Here is a 22,361-nt window from a genome sequence, read left to right as displayed (position 1 = left end):
TTTTTATTGTTATTGCTGTATTTTTCTTTCTATTTTTTTCTTCTATTTATTTCTTATATATTGTAATGTATACGTTGTTAATTTTTTTGCTGTTTGTTTTCTTTTTCTCCTTTCTGTAATCTCTAAACTCTTAATAAATATCATTTTTTAAAAAAACAAAACAAAAGAGGTTGCTTCAAACTGCATTACAGCAAAGCTCTTAAGGGACATTCCACTTCCTTTCCATTTAGGTGCTGTGAAGTTGGCAGCAGCTTTCATGAGATTACATGTTAATTGTTATGGAAATAAATTCATGTAAATTGTTATGGAAATAAAACAGCAGAGCCTGGAGCACAGGACAGATTGTGAATATAGGAGAAAGGTGGTTCTGCTTCAAACAATTGTATACCCAAGGGCCACAAGATGAGGTTGAGATAGAACAATTTTTGAAAAAGAATGGACTACCAAAACTGTCACAAGATAACAGATCAATCCTGAACTCTGAAATAACAAGACAAGAGATTGAACAAGCCATCCAGAACATGCAATTGGGCAAATCCCCAGGACCTGACGGCCTTACCTCCAAGTATTATAAGACATTGAAAGATTATCTGATACAACCATTGATGGAGGTAGGCAACGAAATTTTGGAAGGGAAAAGGGCGCCGGAAACGTGGAAAGAGGCCTTCATCACGTTGATACCTAAATCAGAAACTGAAAAGACACAACTTAAGAACTACCGTCCCATCTCCCTTTTAAATGTGGATTACAAAATCTTTGCGGACACTTTAGCAAATAGATTTTAAAAAGTTCTAAATGAAGTAATTCATAAGGACCAGGCTGGCTTTCTCCCAGGCAGACATTTGTATGCTAATACAAGGAACATTATTGACATTTTGGAACTTCTGCAAACAAATATTAATACAAAAGCTGTGCTAATCTTTATAGATGTGGAGAAGGCCTTTGACAACATTTCCTGGAAATTTATGAAGAAAAATTTGGAAGGGATGGGAGTGGGACGGGGATTTGAAAATGGGATAGATGCAATTTATTCAGAACAAAAGGCTAAACTGATAGTTAACAATGTGGTGACAGAAGAGCTTAAAATTGAAAAAGGAACACGACAAGGCTGCCCTATCTCCCCTTTGTTATTTATTTCTGTTCTGGAGGTGCTCTTGAACATGATTAGAGGAGAGCGGTTGGTTGAAGGAATACAGGTCGGAGCGAAACAGTACAAACTTAAAGCTTTTGCAGATGACCTGGTTTTGACTTTACAGGAGCCAGAATCTAGTACGAAAAGAGTATTACAATTGATTCAAGAGTTTGGTCGGGTGGCGGGATTTAAATTAAATAAGCAAAAAACTAAGGTTTTGGAAAAAAACTTGACAGCTACAGAGTCAGAAAGGTTTCAGAAAGAGACAGAGTTAAATGTGGTTAAAAAAGTAAAATACCTAGGGGTAAATTTAACAGCAAAAAAATTGAGTTTATTTAAGGACAACTATGAGAAATGTTGGTCAGAAATTAAGAGAGATTTAGAAAGTTGGACAAGACTGAAACTTTCCTTGTTAGGCCGAATTGCTGCTATTAAGATGAATGTATTGCCAAAAATGTTGTTTTTGTTTCAAACTTTGCAAGTTGTGGACAAAACAGAGTGCTTTCGGAAGTGGCAGAGAGATATCTCTAAATTTGTCTGGCAGGGCAAAAAGCCCAGAATTAAGTTTAAGATATTAACTGATGCTAAAGAAAGAGGGGGGCTTTGCCCTGCCAGACTTAAAGTTGTACTATGAGGCCGCAGCTTTCTGCTGGCTAAAAGATTGGCTACTTCTCGAGGACACTGACGTATTAGATTTGGAAGGTTTTAATAATGCTTTTGGGTGGCATGCATATTTATGGTATGACAAGGTTAAGATCAATAAGATTTTCAAGAACCATATTGTCAGAAAAGCAGTGTTTAATGTCTGGATAAAATACAAAGACTTATTGGAAAATAAAACTCCAAGGTGGCTTTCACCATTGGAAGCTAAGGCCCGGAAAAGACTCAATATGGAGGCCAAATGGCCAAAGTATTGGGAAATATTAGAAAAGGATGGAGACAATTGGAAATTGCAGAGTCAGGAGAAAATGAAAGACAAAGTGCGAGACTGGTTACATTATGCTCAGATTAAAGAAGTTTTTAAACTTGATAAAAAGTTAGGATTCCAGGTGGAAAAATCGAAGCTAGAAACGGAATTGTTAGAGCCTAAGACTAAAGTACTTTCAAAAATGTATAACTTGTTGCTGAAGTGGAACACACAAGATGAAATGGTTAAATCGGCTATGATAAAGTGGGCACAGGACATTGGATATAATATTATGTTTGAGGACTGGGAGAGGTTGTGGACTACTGGGCTGAAGTTTACTGCATGTAATGTTTTGAAAGAAAATGTTATGAAAATGATATATAGATGGTATTTGACCCCAGTCAAACTTGCAAAAATATACCACTTGTCTGATAACAAATGTTGGAAGTGCAAGGAAAATGAAGGAACATTCTTTCACCTCTGGTGGACTTGCCCTAGAGTGAAGGCTTTCTGGGAAATGATATATAATGAGTTGAAAAAGGTATTTAAGTATACCTTCCCTAAGAAACCAGAGGCCTTTCTTTTGGGTATAGTCGGCCAGGATGTGTTAAAGAAGGATCGAACATTTTTTATGTATGCAACAACAGCAGCACGGATACTTGTCGCCAGGCACTGGAAAACACAAGATCTACCCACACTGGAAGAGTGGCAGATGCAACTGATAGACTACATGGAACTGGCTGAGATGACCGGCAGAATCCGAGACCTGGGAGAGGAGACGGTGGAAGAAGATTGGAAGAAATATAAGATTTATTTACAAAAATATTGCAAATTGTATGAATGTTAAGAAGGATGCTAGAGTATAAACAACTTGGCACCATTGAGATTAAGGAAGTGAATTAGGAAGATAAGATAAATTTAAGAAAAGATAAAATTTTTGGAATATGTTGGTTATATCTAAATTTTTTAAGATCTGAATAAAATGACAGTCAAAATTAGAGATATAACATTGGAAAATTAATTTTGAAGATTAAAAATAAGGGGATAAATTTGCTGAATAAAATTACAACCAGGAACGCAGGAGCGGGAGATGTGAGGGAGTCCAAAGAAGTGAAAAGATTTATGTCAAGAGATGTGATATTGTATTGTTTTATTGGCATTGTGATTTAAACAAAAAATTGTTAATAAAAAATATTTTTTTTAAAAAAGAGAAAGGTGGTTCTGCGGGTAAATAAATATAAAGATAAATAAATGTTCTACAATGAGTTAAGAGACAAGTGCCTGGAGGGTTCAGATGCTGACAGTTGCTGGAAATACCTGTTTGCAGCTTTCCCCAAAGGTATGTTTCAACATCTCTTTGGCACGGCAGCACTATAAGTAAAGAGAACCTCCTTGTTCCATCCAAACACCTCTTCCTTCTGCCTTAGAGCATCTTCCCTTTGGCAGAGATCTCAGAGGAAACTGCAGCCAAGAGGTTCCTTTTCCTGAGCTTTGCTCTGGTCTTCATCCTCTTCCACATTGTTGCAGGTAAGAGGGAAGCTCAAACTCGGCGGGGGGGGGGGGGGGCTGTAGTGTATGCAGAAGGTCTCAGGTTCAATCCCTCTGCCAGAAATCTGGGAAACTGCTTCACAGCTCAGACCAATCCATCTATTTTGGTTTCTCTCACTTCAGCATTGAGATCAATCCACCATATTCTGGCACCAGTTTGTGATTATTATTATTTTTTTTGGGGGGGGGAAGCCCTTGTGAATATCAGGGGAGGATACAAATGGGAAATTATTTCTGAGGTTTAGAACAGCTGTAATTCTGACTGACACGTCCTGAAACCTTCAGAAAAATGGAATGAAGGCTGACATAGAGACCAGCTATGTGGGTCTTTAAGTACTTTATCTGCAAATTTTTCTCCCCTTCTATAAAAGGTAAAGGTTAGGTCCAGTCGTGGATGACTCTGGGGTTGCGGCGCTCATCTCGCTTTACTGGACGAGGGAGCCAGTGTGCATCTTCCGGGTCATGTTGCCAGCATGACTAAGCCACTTCTGACGAACGAGGGCAGCACATGGAAATGCTGTTTACCTTCCCACCGGAGTGGTACCTATTTATCTACTAACACTTTGACGTGCTTTGGAACTGCTAGGTTGGCAGGAGCAGGGACCAAGCAATGGGAGCTAGAACCAAAGGGGTGGAAATGACAGAGAAGCAGGTTTTGAGGGACAATTTATGAGGGATCTTGTCATTGAAGATCTTGCATTGAGCAAGGGTGGGACTAGTTGGTCTCCAGGTCACTTTTGACTCTCCATCCAACTGTTCATTCACTGAACTTGCTGCTAATAACTCACATTTTAGTATGATTATTTCCTTCTCCTCCAAATCTTATCCCCCCCCCTATAAAACAAACTAAACAAATTTTTATTTACGAAGGTTTATTTATTACTTCAATTTTTATCCTGTTCTTCTTCCCAAAGGAAACTGGATCACAAATATTACTTCATCTAAGCACTTCATATAGAACCATTCAAATTAAACTATTTTTAGTATGCTATTTATTTGAAAATATTTTTTTGTTCCATGCCTTTTTTGATTATAAGTCTAAGATCAAGGGCTGTTTCCTCTTCCTGTTTCAAAATTGCTATATGTAAGTCCGGGTGAACCATTACTTTGTTTTTCTTTTTTTCCTTTTCGGCAAAAGAAATAAAAATACAGTAGATAAATAAATAACATCTCTCTGAACATGACCATTCTATCAAAAATATGATGCTATTGACCAGAGCTTCAGTCAAATCAGCACTTTCCTCTCCATGCCTGTCCATCTAAATCAGTGACCATCTTTCTGTCCAGGAGAAGGTGTGTGTGGGCTCTGTGCTATGGCAAGGCCAGGCAAAACTGGGGGCAAAAGGAGACAGGGTGCAGGCTGCCCTCAGAATGGGCTGAAGTGGGTGCTTTATTTTGTAGCAGCAGCAGCAGCAGCACCACCACCACCACCAGCAGCAGCAGCCTAATAGGAAACAGTGTGGTGTGGTGGTTAGAGTGCTGGAGGAGGACCTGGCAGATCAGGGTTCTAGTCCCCACTTGGCTGGGAAGCTCACCTTTGGCCAGTCACTGCCTCTCAGCCTAAACTATCTTACAGGGTGGTTGTAAAGATAAAATGGAGCCGAGAGAATTATCTCCGCCACATGGAGCTCCTTGGAAGAAAGGTGCAATATAAATATCAGCATAAAAGATAAAATAATAGTTAGCACCACCTTTCCTGCAAGATTCTGTGTCACTTTGAGGGTCCAGCCTTTTCCATCACCTCCTACATCAATGGAGTGTGGGATCCTCAGGTCTCCCTGGGTCTTTGTGCGGTGGAGTCCTCAGTCAGTGACTGTCATCCTGACATCCAGGATTGGCCAGGGGGTGTTGCCATTGATCTTGCAAATTCCTCTGAGAGGTCTTCTGGGGCTGAGCCTGCATGTCCTCTTCCTTTCTGCTACAGATTCCTTAAATGTTCCATTGAGTCCTTCCAGCACTACAATTTTATGATCCTCCCTCATCTCCTGAAGGTGAGCTATCTGACTCCAGGCTCATGAAAGTGCAATCGATTACAGATTTCCTTCTTTCTTTTATTCAGGATAATCATCAGTGTGTGAGGAAATGGAGGGTTCTGCCAGAAGGGAATCACCAAACGCTGCCCGTCTGGTCTAAATCTTCCAGTTTACTGTGGCTTCAATGCACAATGCTGTTCCCTTCAATGACATCAGTGAACAGCCCACATCACATCCATAGGTGTGAATGCCTGATTGCTACTCTGATTCTTCTGGATCATTGCTTGTGGAAGTGGTTCTGATCAATCCATTTGTGAATCTTTCAATTTGGCTGGTCTATTCAGTTAACCGACCTGGAACAATCTACCACAGAAAAGGCCACCGCCCATGGGACAGAGGGTCATGGATGAACGATAATCCAGCTTCTACCTAGGATTTTAATTGGTCATAAGATTTTATGGTAACTATATTCGTAATGTATCTTTGTTGGTGTTTGTTCTTTGATGCTATGGCCTGTCGGCTATGCAAATAAAGTCTATTCTATTCAGGCAATGAAATAAAGTTCATCTAATTAAACGCAAATTAAACTGCAATTGCGAAATTGTATTTTTTCATTTTTTTAAAAAGCATCTCTGGCTAAATATGACCCGCCTCCAGTGGAAGCGCATCATATCTGCCCATGATCCCTCTTGACAGAAGTCCTCATCCCCAAGTCGCAGGAGCAGATAACTGCAGGCATTGCTTTTCATGCACCCAGGCAGATCTTGGGTTATGTTGCCAAGTTGGTTATGTGAACATGGGTGGGATAGGCTGAACTCAACCCAGACTGGAGCCATGACCTAACTAGAGCTGATTTTTAAGGAGTTATTTCCTTGTAGGTGCCAATAGGTCATTGAGAGTGGTATTTAATGCTGCTGAATGCACCCCAGTTTCAGTGATTTTCATGGGTGTACTCTGAGAAGGACTAAGAATTTTCTGAAGGGGGAGTTTCAGGAATCTCTGAATTAGAGCCGGAACTTAGAGAGGTGCCAGGGATTGTGAGATGGGAGGTAGGGAAGAAAATGAAGAGTCATGAGCGCTATGGTTGCCTAATGATCAAGATCTCAGGTTCACTCTTGATCTGGGTCTTTCGTTCTTTTCATCTTTAATTAACATACATAGCCAAGTATAATTGCAGATGCGAAGTAATATAAAATACGAGCAGAAAAGGATATCTAAAGTTCAACACATAGGAACACATATCCAGACCACTTTTAATTTATTTGTTTAGACAATTCTCTCCCAACTTTCTCCCAAGGAACTCAACGGGATGTGTATCAATTTCTCTCATGAGCCTATGTGTTCCCAGTTTATACTGCTGGGAATTGTAGTCCAACAACAATCGAAGCGTCAGTAGTCCGCTATGCCTGAGGTCAAAACGACTAGAAACGGAGATTGCGTATCCATCAACAGTCTTGATTCAATTGGGACATCCCAGGTTTACAGAAGCTATCCTAGCTTCTGATTGGATGTCCCTTTTTTGATGCTCAGCTCCTTTGAAAGTTCAGCACCCAGATGAATGTCTTTGGTTGAAAAAAGGTGGCTGTGCTGGAGCCCATGGAGATGGAGGAGGGGGAGCTGCTGGTGATGCAGGTCAGGTTGCCCCCACTGGACCCATTAGCCATGCTTCCTCTGCCCAGTGCTGCCCCCACTGGAGGAGGAGGAGACCATGACAGTGAGTTGGAGAGGGGAAGCCTGAGCTCATTTGCCCGGGAGTATGGCACTGAAAGACGCACGTCCCAAGTTTAATTGGCCGAATGTTGGAGGGTCTGAGATTTTGTTATCTAACAATCCATCCATGTTCCCTGTGTTAATGTTTGGTTGTCTGAGGATATTCCTGCAAGAAATTACGGTAAACTGGGCTTCCCCCCAGTTTTGCCTGGCCTTACCATAGCCCTCAGTTCAGGAGACACCTTTTCCTGGACAGCAACACGGTCACTGATTTTGATGGACAGGCATGGAAAGTCCTTATTTGACTGAAGCTGTGGTCAACATCATCATTTTTGGGTCAGGTTTAGAGGGACCTTCTTTATTTATCTATTACATTCAGATCTCTTTAACTCAGGTAAATATGCTCTGAGTGTATTATCAGCTACTCTGATATATAAAGTGATTGATCACTATTTCCTTTAGCAGGAGCAAAGTCCTTCTTCTGCTTACTCCAGTGAAGATGTAGAGTGTAGATCAGGAAATCAGAATGAAGAAAAAAGCAATAATTAAAAGCATTATTTAGTCTGGAAAAGCAATCAGAAAAAGCAACATTTCTCATGAAGAGACTCGAAGGCTCATCTACTCCAACCTCTGCAATGCAGGAATCTCAGCTAATGCATCCATGACAGATGACCACCCAACCTCTGCTTATAAACCTCCAAGGAAGGAAAGTGCACAGGCACCCAGGGGAGATGCAAGCAGTGCAGGAAAGATGGACCTCCTAATGGACCGCTCCACCAGACTGCCTCTTGGGGAGAGATAGGAAGTAGGGCTCATGGCATCTGCTTTTGCTGGAGGTCAAGCTGACTCTTGTCTACAAATTGGTAAGCAGTTCAGGTTTTTGTATCCCTTTTCCCTTCCGGTGCCATGTTTCTTTTATGTTTTTTTTAAATTGTACATAAGCCACTCTGGGAACCTTTTGACTGAAAAGCAGAGTACAACTGATCAAAACAATTTAAACAATGTTTCTGCTAAGAGTTGTCTCCTTATATCTTCTTGGTGGTTTCTTTCTTTTTCTTAATTCTTACATTTCTTGTTCTTGCTTATGTTTATAACTTATGAATGATGGGATGAAGTCATTGATTTGTGTGGGTGTTTGTGTGGGAAGCCTATAATGGCAGCAATGGACATAAAACTACATGAATCACAAAAACAAGCATGTTAAGCTAAATGCATTCAAAAAGGTACAGACCAGGAGAAAAGCACACTGAAAAGTTTCTTTCTTGGTAGGTATGGCTACTGCAGTCAAACTGAACAGTCCAACCCAAAGAGGTTGTATCAAACGGCATTACAGCCGAGCTCTTACCCGAAATTCCACTTCCTTTCTATCCAGGCTCTGTGAAGCTGGCAATAGCTTTTGTGAGATGACAGGAAATCTGTTAACTGATATGGAAAGAAAACAGCAGGAGAAAGGCTGTTCTGCAGGTAAATATTAGGAAGTTCTCCAAGATGAATAAATTGCATAGGGTGAGTTAAGAGAGAAGAGTTTGGATGCTGAGAGTTGCACGTAATACCGGTTTGTAGCCTGGAGCACAGGGCAGATTGTCAATATATGAGAAAGGTGATTGTGTGGGTAAATCTTAGGATGATGTGCAAGATAAATAAATGACTTAGGATGATTTAAGAGAAAGGGGCCTGGAGGGTTCAGATGCTATGCTGACAGTTACCGGATTTGGCACTGCAACACTATAAGTAGAGAGAACCTCCTTGTTCCATCCAAACTCCTCTTCCTTCTGCCTTAGAGTGCCTTCCCTTTGGCAGAGATCTCACAGGAAACTGCTGCCATGAGATTCCTCTACCTGAGCTTTACTCTGGTCTTCATCCTCTTCCATGTTGTTGCAGGTAAGAGGGCACAGGGAGGGAGCATCTGCTGCAAATGAAGAAGGTCTCAGGTTCAGTCCCAGGTATTTCCCCTGCCGGAGACCCTGAGAAACTGCTGTAGGTGGAACAACAGTATGAATTGGCTGCTCCCTCTCCTATCTGGCTGCTTAAAAAGGGGTGGTGGAGGAGGAAAGTATTTAACAATATATTTAATATTGAAATTGAAATTGAATACATGGCTTTTGCAAAAGCAGAAATGTTCAGGATACAGACTGAGCCACAAGGCAGGTTCCATGGTGGTCATTTATATTGCTGTGAGTTTAGAAGAGTTAGCGTGCATGATCCCCAAGTCCATTCTAATTCCAGAGGTCCTGGATCTAGGAAGAGTAGAAATCTGATGAAGGATTCCATTACGGACCTAACCCAGCAAGTTTCATAGCCAATGAAGATATTGTTTCCCCTGGCCAAATGGGTGGGCCTTACCCCCTCCTCACCTGGCTGATAACTGAGAAAGACTATAGCCAGCAAATTTGGGTGTGAGCTGAGCAAGACACATTGGCAACACTACTGGGGAGATTCCAGAAAATACCATTCTCAGAGAGGGCACAAATGACAATCTATTTCTGAAGCTCAGAACAGCTGTAATTCTGATTAGCAGATGTTGAAAGCATAGGGGAACCTTCAGTAGAATGGAATGAAGACTGACATAGTTGCCAGTTATGTGGTTCTGTGGGTGCATTATCTGCTAATTTTTCTCTTCTTGCATTAACAACCTGTAAGATATAGGCTTTTCAACTGTGCAGAAAAAAATCCCAGGAGCAGTAATAATCATCATCATAATTTTATGATTTATACGCCACCCAAGTGGCTGGATGCAGCTGAGTGTCTGCACCCTTACAAGGTTCAGGAATCAGCTGGAGTTTTTTTAGCGAAGGAGGACTGATCTGACCCTTGCTTATTGTGATAGGTAGAAGCTGGATTATCATTCATCCATGACCCTCTGTGCCAAGGGCGGCGGCCTTTTCTCTGGTAGATTGTTCCAGGTTGGTTAAGTGAATAGACCAGCCAAATTGAAAGATTATAAATATAAATATAACCTTGGAGGGATGGTCAGGACAGGGAGAAAGATAATTATAACCAGATGCAGATAAATTAATAATCTCAGAACTTAAAACTTGGCAGAGGTAATAAAATAATAATAATAAAATGTAAAGATAATAATAATAAGATCCTAGGCGAGGAATCCGGGTGACGACACTAATGTCATTCAGATAGCAGCTCTCAGTCTCATTGCTCTCTTGATAAATTTGGCAGCCTTCTCTGTTGTCGAGCTGTTCTGGTCGGCTAGGAGTGAGAACAATTTGGCTTGACAAGAGCGGCCCGGGATGGCAGATAGGAGTGGCGTGATGGTCTCGTCCCTGAGATCTTTATATAGGGAGCAAGACAAGAGAATGTGTGACACAGTCTCTACGTAGCCAGCTCCACAGGGGCAGAGCCGGTTCTCGAATGAAATTTTTTGATATCTACCTTCAAGGACAGCTGAGGGTAACATATTTAGTCTGGCCAGTGTAAAGGCCCGCCTGAGTTTTGGAACGGTTAAGGTAGACAAATAAGGTGCCCAAAAATCAAAGTGGGAGGGGGGCAGATAAGCGTACCAAGCACTAAATTTCTTAATATAGGCCAGATTATTCTGCTGCTCAATATCCTTCATGCGCTGGTCAATAAGGGTTTTTGCCTTGGGGAGACCCATATTCAGGAGATGCTGTGCTTGTGTAGCACCCTGCTTGTGGTTAACGCTTAGCTGGAATGAAATATTCAACGCAGCAATAGAGAAATTAAAATAGTAATTTATTTGTCAGACAAATACATGAGAGGCTCAGTGGTACATGGTTACCAAGCTCTGGCCTGCCTCCTGCCATTCTGGCCAGCACTTATATTTCCTTAATCCAACCCCCTTGCTCCTCCTGTGGCTGCCTCTGTCCAATCAGCCTGGTTGAAATTCCTATTGGCAATCACAAGAGATACACCCATTTCCTCGCCCTTTTATGGAACACAAAGAGCTATATATTGTTACATCTATAAATGACAAATAAGTAGTAATATATCTTACATATGTCTCAACAAGGAATCTTAATTACCAGCTCACCTCTTGCCCTCCTTGCCCTATTGCCTTCTAAAACAGATGGTTAATCTTAAATTTTTATCTTCAACAGATGTCAAGGATCTTGAGTTCACATCAACATTGAAAGATCTCCTTCATTTGATGGTTTCTAAACAAAAAGGCCTGACAACTATATATCAGGAGTGCTCGATGGCGTCTCCTGTCTGGCAGGGGGCTGGGCTCATTTGCCCCTCTGGTCTCCTATTGCAATATGACTCTATGAAATAAGAATCTAGCATTTCTTAAATCCTTTGCATAATTACATTTAAGCCAATATATTTAAGCTAATATATTTCATACATTATCATAGGTAGCCTTTTAAAAGGAATAAGGCCTTTGTAAAGTAAAAAAGGAACTCAGTAAAAAACAGCTTTAAAAGAAGCCTCTTCAGTTTACACCCCTCCTTTCACAGCCAGCTAGATGCTTCTCCATTGCTCTTGGCCTTTCAACCTTAGGAAGAAGATATGGCTCATTTTACTGGGAGGCAAATGGTGTTATTTTACCCATTTATCCACCCTTAATTTAGTACTTTGCAACATGCAAGGTCAGGTCTGTAACTCCCTTTTTTATGACTTTGAGAATTGTTTTCTGCTATAAATCAGGGGGCCCCTTTCCTAGGAGGAAAAACATTGCCTGTGTCACATGGTCTCCTATTTGTTTAAGGTCAGCTGGAATATCCTGAACAAAGGAGGGCGGCCTCCCATACAGGAGCTCAAAAGGTGACAACTTAAGTCTTTTTGTGGGTGCACACCGAACACGAAACAGTGTTATGGGTAACACATCTACCCATCCCAATCCCGTTTCCTGGGTTAATTTTGCCAATTGGGTTTTCAGAGTCCGATTCATTCTTTCAGTTTTCCCTGAACTCTGAGGCCTATATGCTGCATGCAGTCTCCATTTCACTTGTAGGACTCGACATACATCTTGTACTACTTGATCAATGAACGCTGGCCCATTATCACTTCCAATGCATCTAGGTAATCCAAACCTCGGGATCAATTCAGTGAGGAGTCTCTTAGTTACCTCTCGTGCTTTTTCAGTTCGGGTGGGAAAAGCTTCAACCCATCCGGTAAAAGTATCTACAAACACAAGGAGATACTTGAATCCCTTAGAAGGGACCAGCTCTGTGAAGTCCACAATTAGGCTTTCCATGGGGACATATCCCACATGCTGAATTCCAGGAGGTTGTACCGGTCCCTGCCTGGGATTGTTTTTAGCACAAAGAACACATTTCTGTGAAATACAAGTTGCTAATTGTGATAGATTAACAATATACAACTTTCGACTGAGACTCTCTCTGGTTGCAGTACCGCCAAGGTGAGTAGATTCATGATAATTTCTTACAATTGTGCCTGCTAGATGATGAGGTACATAAATCCTATTGTCCGGCAGGATCATCCAACCGTCCTTCACAACCGCTCCTTCCTGTTCAGCCCACTTCCTCTCTTCTGGGGTATAGTGAGGTTTAACTTCTTCTGGAACTACCTCTGGTATGAGGGCTGCTATAAATCCTCCCACAGGCTTTTGGGCTGCCTCTCGGGGTGCTTTGTCAGCAGCATGATTTCCTCTGGTTATTGGATCCCTTCCTCGTCCATGACCTTTGCAGTGCATTACAGCAATCTGTTCTGGAGCCCATACTGCTTCCAACAGGATTTCTACTTCAGGTCCATATTTCAAGGCCTTCCCGTGGGCTCCGATTAGACCTCTTTCTTTCCATAGAGCTCCATGTGCATGCAGGGTTAAGAAGGCATATTTAGAATCAGTATAAATGTTTGCCTTACATCCGGCTGCCAATTGCAGAGCTCTAGTTAAACCTATAAGTTCAGCTTTTTGTGCTGAGGTGCCAGCAGGCAAAGCTTCAGCTTCCACAACTTCCTCATTGGTGACCACAGCATATCCTGCTCGTCTGGCACCTTCATGCAGGTAACTGCTACCATCAGTATAATATACAACATCTGGATTTTTCAATGGTTCATCTTTCAGATCAGGTCTACTGGAATAAACTTCATCCATTATTTGGAGACAATCATGTGATTCTTCATCATCTACCTCTGGTAGGGGCAGCAAAGTCGCTGGATTGAGCATATTCACTACTCGTAGATGAATCCTGGGATTTTCACACAATAGGCCTTGGTATCTAGCCATCCTTGGGTTCGTTAGCCAATAACTACCCTTATATTCCATGAGTGTCAGAACAGCATGAGGTACATTCACATACATCGTCTGGCCGAAGGTAAATTTATCAGCTTCTTTGACAAGGCTTGCAGTGGCCGCTACTGCCCTTAGGCATGGAGGCCATCCTTTTGCTACTGAGTCCAATTGTTTAGACAAATAGAGGACTTCCGGTCGGCGCCAGCGTCTTAATGGCGGTCTTTGCCTTGAGCTCCGAGGCAGGACTGCTCCACGGGTTCGGGTCTGACCCGCTACGGCGAGCGGGGGACCCCTAAAATCACAGGCGCTGAAGCCTGTGAACAAGGAGATTCGGTGGGCACCTTTGCACCCCCCGGTATTGCGAAGGAGCCTTTTTAAAGGCTCCGGAGCGGCATCGGGTGTGAGTGCGGTGCTGAGGATCGTAACCCAGCTTGTGGAGCGAAGCCGCGTCGCCATTGACGGAGAGCGCCGATTCCTTCCTGAAAATTACTGATTGGCAACAAAACCTGTGAGTAGGAATTACAAAATATTTGAAAAGGACTATTTTTAAGAAGATTCGGCTGAAAACGGGAAAGGCAAAATTAAGGAAGTCAGCCTCCCGGAACTGCACGATTAACGCAGCAATGAAAAGAGCTAGCTGTATTTAAAGGGAACGTTTTATTTGAACTTTGCTAAACCCCGACATTGAAAAGACCTTCCCCCCACGGAGCGGGAGTAGGGGGGAAGGAAAAATTGGCTCAATTTAACCCGCTAGAAGAAGTAAGTTGTGAACGGGAAACTCTCCGCTGCCGATACCTTTGATCAGGCTGCCTGAGCGGTGAGCGCCTAGAAACGAACTGTCAAAAAGAGAGGACTACGGATACAAAGTAAGACTATATTTGAAACATAATAACGGGACTTTACTTGGCAGACCCAGATTTTTAAATGGCAACAAAGTAGGACTTTGGGTTGGATTTTATTTCCTTTGGGACACTGTATGGCTACTTGCTTCCCTGTTTCTTTGTTATTCCTGCTTGGATACAATTTCCCCCTCTAGAGGATTAAAAGAGAGACTGCAGTACTGAAGCAAGAACTGGGATTTTCCACTTGTAACTTTCCTGTGGGAACGACCTTGAGTTATGAGCACGCCACTGGATGAAATATCAACAAGAAGCAAAACAAAGCAAGCTCAAAAGCAGGCTCAGAAAAGAAGCTCTATATCAGGAGCAGCAGCTGGACAAGAAAAAGTAACAACAGCATCAATGGATTCTATGACACAGGCACTGCTCAAAATAAATCAATCTTTAGAAGTACTCACTAAGCAATCTACAGAGAACTCTAAGAAATTGACAGAATTAACAAGATTGGACCTGAACACAACGACAATATCGTCTAACACAGAGTCTATAAATCGTTTAATACAAGAAAGTACGGAAACAAGGAAAATAGCTGAGACTGCTAAAATTACTGCCAAGGAAGTCAAGGGAAAATTTGTACCTATTGTAAAGAAGGTACATGAACATGATGCAACCTTAGCTCTTATGGAACTGGAGAGGAAAGGCAAGAATCTGAAATTGAGACTGGTACCAGAGGAGGAAGAGGGCAACCTTGGGGAATTTCTCACAGACAAATTTCAAGAATTTTGGACTGATGAATTAGAAGGAGAAGAAGATGAATTTGTAATAACTACAGCCTTCCGGATTGGCAGGAAGCAAGGCAAGAAACCAAGGGATTGTTTAATCACTTTAAGATCCAAGGAAGAAAGAGATAAAATACTGAACCTACATTTCCAGAAGGCACTGATTATTAAGAATTCTCAAATACAGATTTACAAAGATATTCCTAAATATTTTTTGGAGGTGAGGACTCAATTTAAAGACTTAGTGGACTTGCTGAAACAAAACAACACTCCATTCAGATGGGTGTTCCCACAAGGGCTGTCCTTTAACTTTAAAGGGAAGAAAATTAAAATAAAAACAATCCAAGATAAGGAACATTTTCTGGAGAGAAATTTTGAGGACTTTCAGAAAGGAACCGTGAGTGAGAGGGAAATACCGGATATTGCAAACCTATCATTTGGACTGACTCCAGCACCGACTGATCAGGAACAAGAACTTGGAGCGGTTGGTGGAAAAGACACCCAGTAACAAATATGTCTCTGCAACTTCTGAGTTGGAACTGCAATGGTCTTAACCATCCCCGAAAAAGGACTCAAGTGTTTCATATATTAAAGAAAGAGCAATTAGACATAATATGTTTGCAAGAAACTCATATTGCCAGAATACATAGAAAACTTTTGATAAATAAAAGATTAGGACTGGAATTTATTTCCTCAGATAAAGTTAAGAAAAGAGGAGTGGTGATCTATGTCAAGGAGAAATGGGAACCAAAAATGATTTTTAAGGATGAACAAGGAAGATTTCTGGCAGTGGAAATTCAAATGCAAGGAGAAAAAATTTTGATTGTAGGTATTTATGCACCTAATGAGGGGAAGGCTGAGTTTTTCAAGAAGTTGCATGAGACATTAACCAATTTTATGGACTATAAAATTATAATGATGGGCGATATGAATGGAGTTGTCTCCACAAACATGGATAAAGCTCAAAGACAAGTAATCTCTAAGGATGGGAGACTTCCAAAGACTTTTTTTGAACTGACTGACACAATGGACTTGATTGACATTTGGAGAACAAGGAACCCTCTGGAAAGAGAGGGGACCTTCTTCTCTGAAGCAAAAATGACATGGACCAGGATTGACCAAATATGGATTTCTAGTAATCTGGCACCAAGGGTTAAAAATACAGAAATCTGCCCAAAAACTTGCTCTGATCATAACACAGTAAAGATGGAAATGAAATTGACAACAGCTGGAACTTTTAGATGGAGAATGAATGACACCCTTTTTAGAGATGAAGCAATTGTAAAAAAGGCCCAAAAGACTCTGAAAGATTACTTTGAAATAAATCTAGGAACAGACCTGGAAAGAAGAATAATATGGGACGCAAGTAAGGCTGTCATGCGTGGTTTTCTAATTCAACAAAATTCGATAAAAAGGAAACAACAGAATGAGAAGAAAGAAAAAATTTGGAATCAGATGAAAGAAGGAGAGAAGAAACTGAGGTCAAAACCAAAATCTCAGGAGATTTTAAGGGAAATAAAATACTACCAGACCCAATACATGGAACTGATGAATCAAGAAATAGAATGGAAAATAAAACAAATGAGGCAAAAAACTTTTGAATCAGCTGACAAATGTGGGAAATTGCTGTCATGGCAATTGAAAAAGAGACAAAAGCTGAACACTGTGACGTCCCTTGAAGTAGAGGGAAAATTTATAAATAAACCAAATGAAATTAGTAACTGTTTTCAAAGTTTCTTTAAGAAATTATACGCACAAGGGCCGAAAGATGAACAAGAGATAGAAGAATTTATTAAAAAATATGGACTATCAAAGATCTCGGAAAAAAATAAGAGGAGTTTAAATGAAAAAATTACGAATCAGGAAATTGAGGGTGCCATCCAGAATATGCAATTAGGAAAATCACCAGGGCCAGATGGACTGACGGCGAGATATTATAAAGCAATGAAGGAATGGTTAATACAACCATTGAAAGAAGTGTGTAACCAAATTTTGGAGGGGAAAAAGGCTCCCGAATCGTGGAAAGAAGCATTTATCTCACTTATACCGAAGACAGAAACTGAGAAACATCAAGTTAAGAACTACCGCCCTATATCACTCTTAAATGTGGATTATAAAATTTTTGCAGATATTTTAGCAAAAAGATTTTAAAAAGTGTTGTTAGAGGAGATTCATAAAGATCAAACAGGCTTCCTCCCAGGGAGACATATGTCAGATAATGTAAGGAATATTATAGATATTTTGGAACTACTGGAGACTGATATAAATAGAAAAGCAGTCTTAATTTTCGTGGACGCGGAGAAAGCCTTTGACAATATCTCTTGGAGTTTTATGAAGAGGAATCTCCATGGGATGGGGGTAGGCCAAAACTTTGAAAACGGTATAGGTGCAATATATTCAGAGCAAAAAGCTAAATTAATTGTGAATGGTGTAGTCATGGATGAAATTCCAATAGAAAAAGGGACACGACAGGGCTGCCCAATATCCCCTTTATTGTTTATATCGGTCCTGGAGGTGTTGTTGAATATGATTAGAAGGGACCAGCTGGTTGAAGGAATACACCTCGGAGCTAAACAATATAAGTTAAGAGCATTTGCAGATGACCTAGTTTTGACTTTACAACAACCAGAAGTCAGCACAAAAAGAGTTTTAGAGTTAATTGAAATATTTGGTCAGGTGGCTGGTTTTAAATTAAACAAACAAAAGACAAAGGTACTGGAAAAAAATCTAACGATGGGGGAAAAAGATAGTTTTCAAAGAGAAACTGGCTTGGAGATAACAAAAAAGGTGAAATATCTAGGGGTGAATCTAACATCTAAAAATATGAATTTGTTTAAAGACAATTATGAGAAATGTTGGTTGGAAGTGAAGAAAGATTTTGACATATGGTCTAGACTGAGATTATCCTTGTTAGGCCGAATTGCTGTTATTAAGATGAATGTATTGCCGAGATTGTTGTTTTTGTTTCAGACATTGCAAATTATAGACAAGATGGATTGTTTCAAGAAGTGGCAGAAAGATATATCCAAATTTGTCTGGCAGGGCAAAAAACCCAGAATAAAATTTAAGATTTTAACTGATGCAAAAGATAGGGGGGGTTTTGCGCTGCCGGACTTAAGACTCTATTATGAAGCAGCAGCTTTTTGCTGGTTGAAGCAATGGCTACTTCTTGAAGACACAGATATTTTAGACTTGGAAGGGTATGATAACAATTTTGGCTGGCATGCATACTTATGGTATGACAAGGTTAAGATCTACAAAGGCTTTAAAAATCATATTGTCAGGAAAGCTTTATATAATGTTTGGAATCGATATAAGGATTTGTTGGAAAATAAAACACCCAGATGGTTGTCACCAATGGAAGCTAGAGCGGTAAAAAAACTTAACATGGACTCGAATTGGCCAAAATACAGTGAAATTATAGAATATGACGGTGAAGAAGTTAAATTACAGAGCTTTGAGAAATTAAAATCCAAAGTTCGAGATTGGTTACATTATTATCAGATAAATGAGACTTTTAAGCAGGACAAGAAACTAGGTTTTCAGAAAGAGAGGTCAAAATTGGAAACAGAATTGCTAGAGACCAATACTAAGAACTTGTCTAAAATGTATAACTTGTTGCTGAAATGGAATACACAGGATGAAACAGTTAAATCAGCTATGATTAAATGGGCACAAGATATTGGTCATGATATTATGTTTGCTGACTGGGAACAGTTATGGACCACAGGCCTTAAATTTACGGCATGTAGTGCCTTGAAAGAAAACATAATGAAAATGATCTATAGATGGTACATGACTCCAGTCAAGCTTGCAAAGATATATCATTTGCCCAGTAATAAATGCTGGAAATGTAACGAATGCGAAGGAACTTTTTATCATCTTTGGTGGACCTGCCCAAAGGTTAAAGCCTACTGGGAAATGATCTATAATGAAATTAAGAAAGTCCTTAAGTGGACATTTGTAAAGAAACCGGAGGCTTTTCTCTTGGGCATGGTCGGCCAATTGGTACCAAAGAAAGATAAGACCTTTTTTATGTACGCAACTACAGCAGCAAGAATTCTCCTGGCAAAGTATTGGAAGATGCAAGAATTACCTACTCTGGAAGAATGGCAGACGAAGGTGACTGAATTTATGGGACTGGCAGAGATGACCGGCAGAATCCGTGATCAGAGGAGGGAGACAGTGGAAGAGGACTGGAAAAAATTTAAATTATATCTTAAGAACTGTTGTAAAGTTTCGGACTGATAAAATGTTAAGGGTTAAGAAACAGAGAACTATAGCTGTAAATATTTAAGTTAAGAAAATTTGGAGGGAAATCAAATTTTGAAAAGGAATGAAGAATTGCTAAAAAAAATTTTTTGAAACAGGGGTGCAGTGAAGGGGAGGCATGGGGAAGTCATGTACTGTTTGTTTATTTGTGTGTTTTTTGTTTTATGAAAATCAATAAAAAATTATTTTAAAAAAACAATTGTTTAGACAAATAAGCTACTGGACGGTTCCAACTTCCTAATCTCTGGGTCAGGACTGCCGCTGCAATCCCATTCTGTTCATGTACATACAGCTGAAAGGGTTTTTCCGAATTAGGCAATCCAAGGGCTGGGGCCTCCATAAGTCGTTGTTTGATAACTAAAAAGGCTTGTTTCTGCTCAGGTCCCCATACAAATGGGTCCTTTTCTGCACCTCGAGTGCTTTCATGTAAGGGCTTGGCCAGACTGCTGAAATCAGGTATCCATAGTCTACAAAACCCTGCTGTTCCCAGAAATCCTCTAAGTTGTTTTCTTGTGGTAGGTTCCTTGATAAGGCAAATAGCTTCTTTCCTCTCTGGTCTCAATGCTCGTTGTTGGTGTGAGATGTCAAAGCCCAAATATTTGACCTTTTCTAAACATATCTGTGCCTTTTTCTGGGAAACTCGGTAGCCAGCTTCCCAAAGCAAGTGGAGCAGTTCCTCTGTCCCTTCTTTACAGGTATCAAAATCCTTTGCCGCTAGTATAAGATCATCCACATATTGCAGAACCACCTTTTCTCCCGGTATTGAGGGGTAACTTGTTAGATCCTTCGCCAAGGCAGTGCCAAATAAAGTTGGGGAATTTTTAAATCCCTGGGGCAATCTTGTCCAGGTTAGCTGGCCTTTTGTTCCTGTCAAAGGGTCTTCCCACTGGAAGGCAAATATAGGTTGGCTCTGTGGTGCCAGCCGGCAACAGAAGAATGCATCTTTCAAGTCCAATACAGTAAAAAATGTTGCTTCTGGTGGGATCAAACTCAGCAAGGTATATGGGTTTGGTACATTTGGGTGCAAGGTCTCGATAGCCTGGTTTACGAGCCTCAAGTCCTGTACTGGCCTGTATTCATCTGTCCCAGGTTTCCGAACAGGCAAAAGGGGTGTATTCCATTCTGATTGGCAGGGCTTAAGCAGACCATATTTTAATAGGCGGTCCAAATGTTTCTGGATGCCCTCTGCTGCTCGCCGGGGTAAGGGATATTGCTTTACAGATACAGGGGTAGCCATAGGTTTTAGGGTTACTACAATTGGAGCTATATTCTTAGCCATTCCTGGTGGGCTATTTTCGGCCCATACTCCTGGTGGCACCTGTAGAGTTCGGAGGAGCTTGTTTAATTCTGTATCCAATGTGGGTTGGACCTGCAAGGCTGACATTAGGCGCCATGATTGTTCCTTAGGTACTGAGAGGGTAATTATTCCTGCTGCTTTTGATGGCAGTTTCATTTCTGGACCTCGAGGAGTGAAGGTGATTTGGGCCTGCAATTTGGACAGCATATCTCTGCCTAAGAGAGGTATTGGACACTCAGGTATATACAAAAACTGATGGGTTAAACGATGTCCCCCAATCTGGCATTCCAAAGGTTGGAGGAAAGACCTCTTGGCTGACTGTCCAGTGGCACTTTTAATGACTACACTTTTAGATGCCTTTTTCTGCAATAGTTCTGGGAGTACTGAGTATTCAGCCCCAGTATCAATCATAAAGTCTATTAAATGGCTCCCTAATTGAATCGTGACCGTGGGCTCCTGGAAGCCTAACTTTATGGAGTCCGGTCTTTCCTAGTCTTGGGTAAAATCCTCTTCTGCCAGTCCAATGAAATTGTCTCTACTCCGTCCCTGTCCAGGTCTCTGATATCTTCCATCTCGGATCATTCCCCGTCCCCGTCCCTGGTTTCTTGGGCCGGAGCCTGGGCCTGGGCCTGGGCCTGGGCGTACTTCTTCCAACCTCAAGGGTTCAGGACACTCCCGCTTCCAGTGACCCTCCTTCTTGCAATTTGCACATTGATTCCTTCCCAGTGCTGGATTCCTTCCTTGCCCTCTCCCTCCATTTAAGGGGCGGTAGTCTTGCTTCACTGCTGTGGCTAGCATCACCATCTTTTCCTTCTGCCACTTCTTCTTCTCTTGTTTCTCAGCCTCATCCCTATTCTGATAAACTCGGCGTGCAATGGCCATAATTTGGCTCATCAGCATCCCTTCCCATCCTTCTGATTTCTGAATTTTCTTACGAATATCAGAAGCGCACTGGGCCACAAATGTAGCAGTAATCATTCTGCTGTTTTCAGGGGCTTCAGGGTCAAAAGGAGTCCATATACGATAGGCTTCCTGCAGCCTCTCTAAAAAGTCTCCCGGACTCTCATTTGGTTTTTGTTCTACTTCTGAGACTTTAGACATATTAGTGGGCTTCTGGCATGCCCTGCGGATACCTTGCACAAGTGTCTGGCGGTAGGTTGTAAGTCTGGCCAGGTGAATTGCATTGTTTGGATCCCAATTAGGATCTTCCAAGGGAAAGTTGTCCTGAAGATGACGATCAATATTAAAAATATTTCCCACTCTGGCCTGCTCACGCAAATATATCTGTGCCTTTTCAATTATGTCTCTCCTTTCCTCAGTGGTGAAAAGCGTATTTAGGAGCTGGCGACAATCTGTCCAAGTAGGACTATGAGTATTTACTATTGAAGTCACCAAGTCCATCATAGCCTGAGGTTTTTCTGCGAAAGAAGGGGTGTGTGTTTTCCAATTCATCAGATCCGTAGTCGTGAATGGAATATATTGCAGGGTCGAAGTTCGAGGTGGCCGTGGTCCGGGTTGCCCATTAACCAGCACAGGCTCCTCAAGTGCATCAAATACTCTTCTAAGAGGGGCTACTACGTGACCTTTCTCTTCACTTTGCTCTAGGGGCCTCAAATCATAGGGGATGGTATCTGTTCTAAGGCGTTCTTTTAGCAGCTTTATACGCCTGGCTGTATTGCTTGCTGACCGATCAAGGTCTCCCTGTAACTTCTGTAATATTTCTCTGGGACTT

General features: G+C 41.2%; 1 protein-coding gene across 3 annotated transcripts in view; it reads left to right on the top strand.

The window, feature by feature from the left end:
* The window catches only part of LOC309338003 (uncharacterized protein), a 138,436-nt gene that overhangs the window by 79,490 nt on the left and 36,585 nt on the right, over nucleotides 1-22,361 (top strand). For 2 of the 3 annotated variants that reach the window (XR_014154569.1, XR_014154571.1), the window contains exons 1-2: nucleotides 6,988-8,133; nucleotides 8,643-9,151. The gene's annotated coding sequence lies outside the window, so the exon portion shown is untranslated. Of the gene's footprint in view, nucleotides 1-6,987; nucleotides 8,134-8,642; nucleotides 9,152-22,361 lie in introns of those variants that run through there. The other variant, XR_014154570.1, reaches the window with a different exon arrangement.

Source organism: Podarcis erhardii (assembly GCF_964252035.2).
Source record: "Podarcis erhardii genome assembly, chromosome: 3".
In the NCBI taxonomy this organism is placed as follows: domain Eukaryota; kingdom Metazoa; phylum Chordata; class Lepidosauria; order Squamata; family Lacertidae; genus Podarcis; species Podarcis erhardii.
The sequence above is the reverse complement of the archived record's forward strand: the minus strand, read 5'-3'. Positions and strand labels throughout refer to the sequence as shown.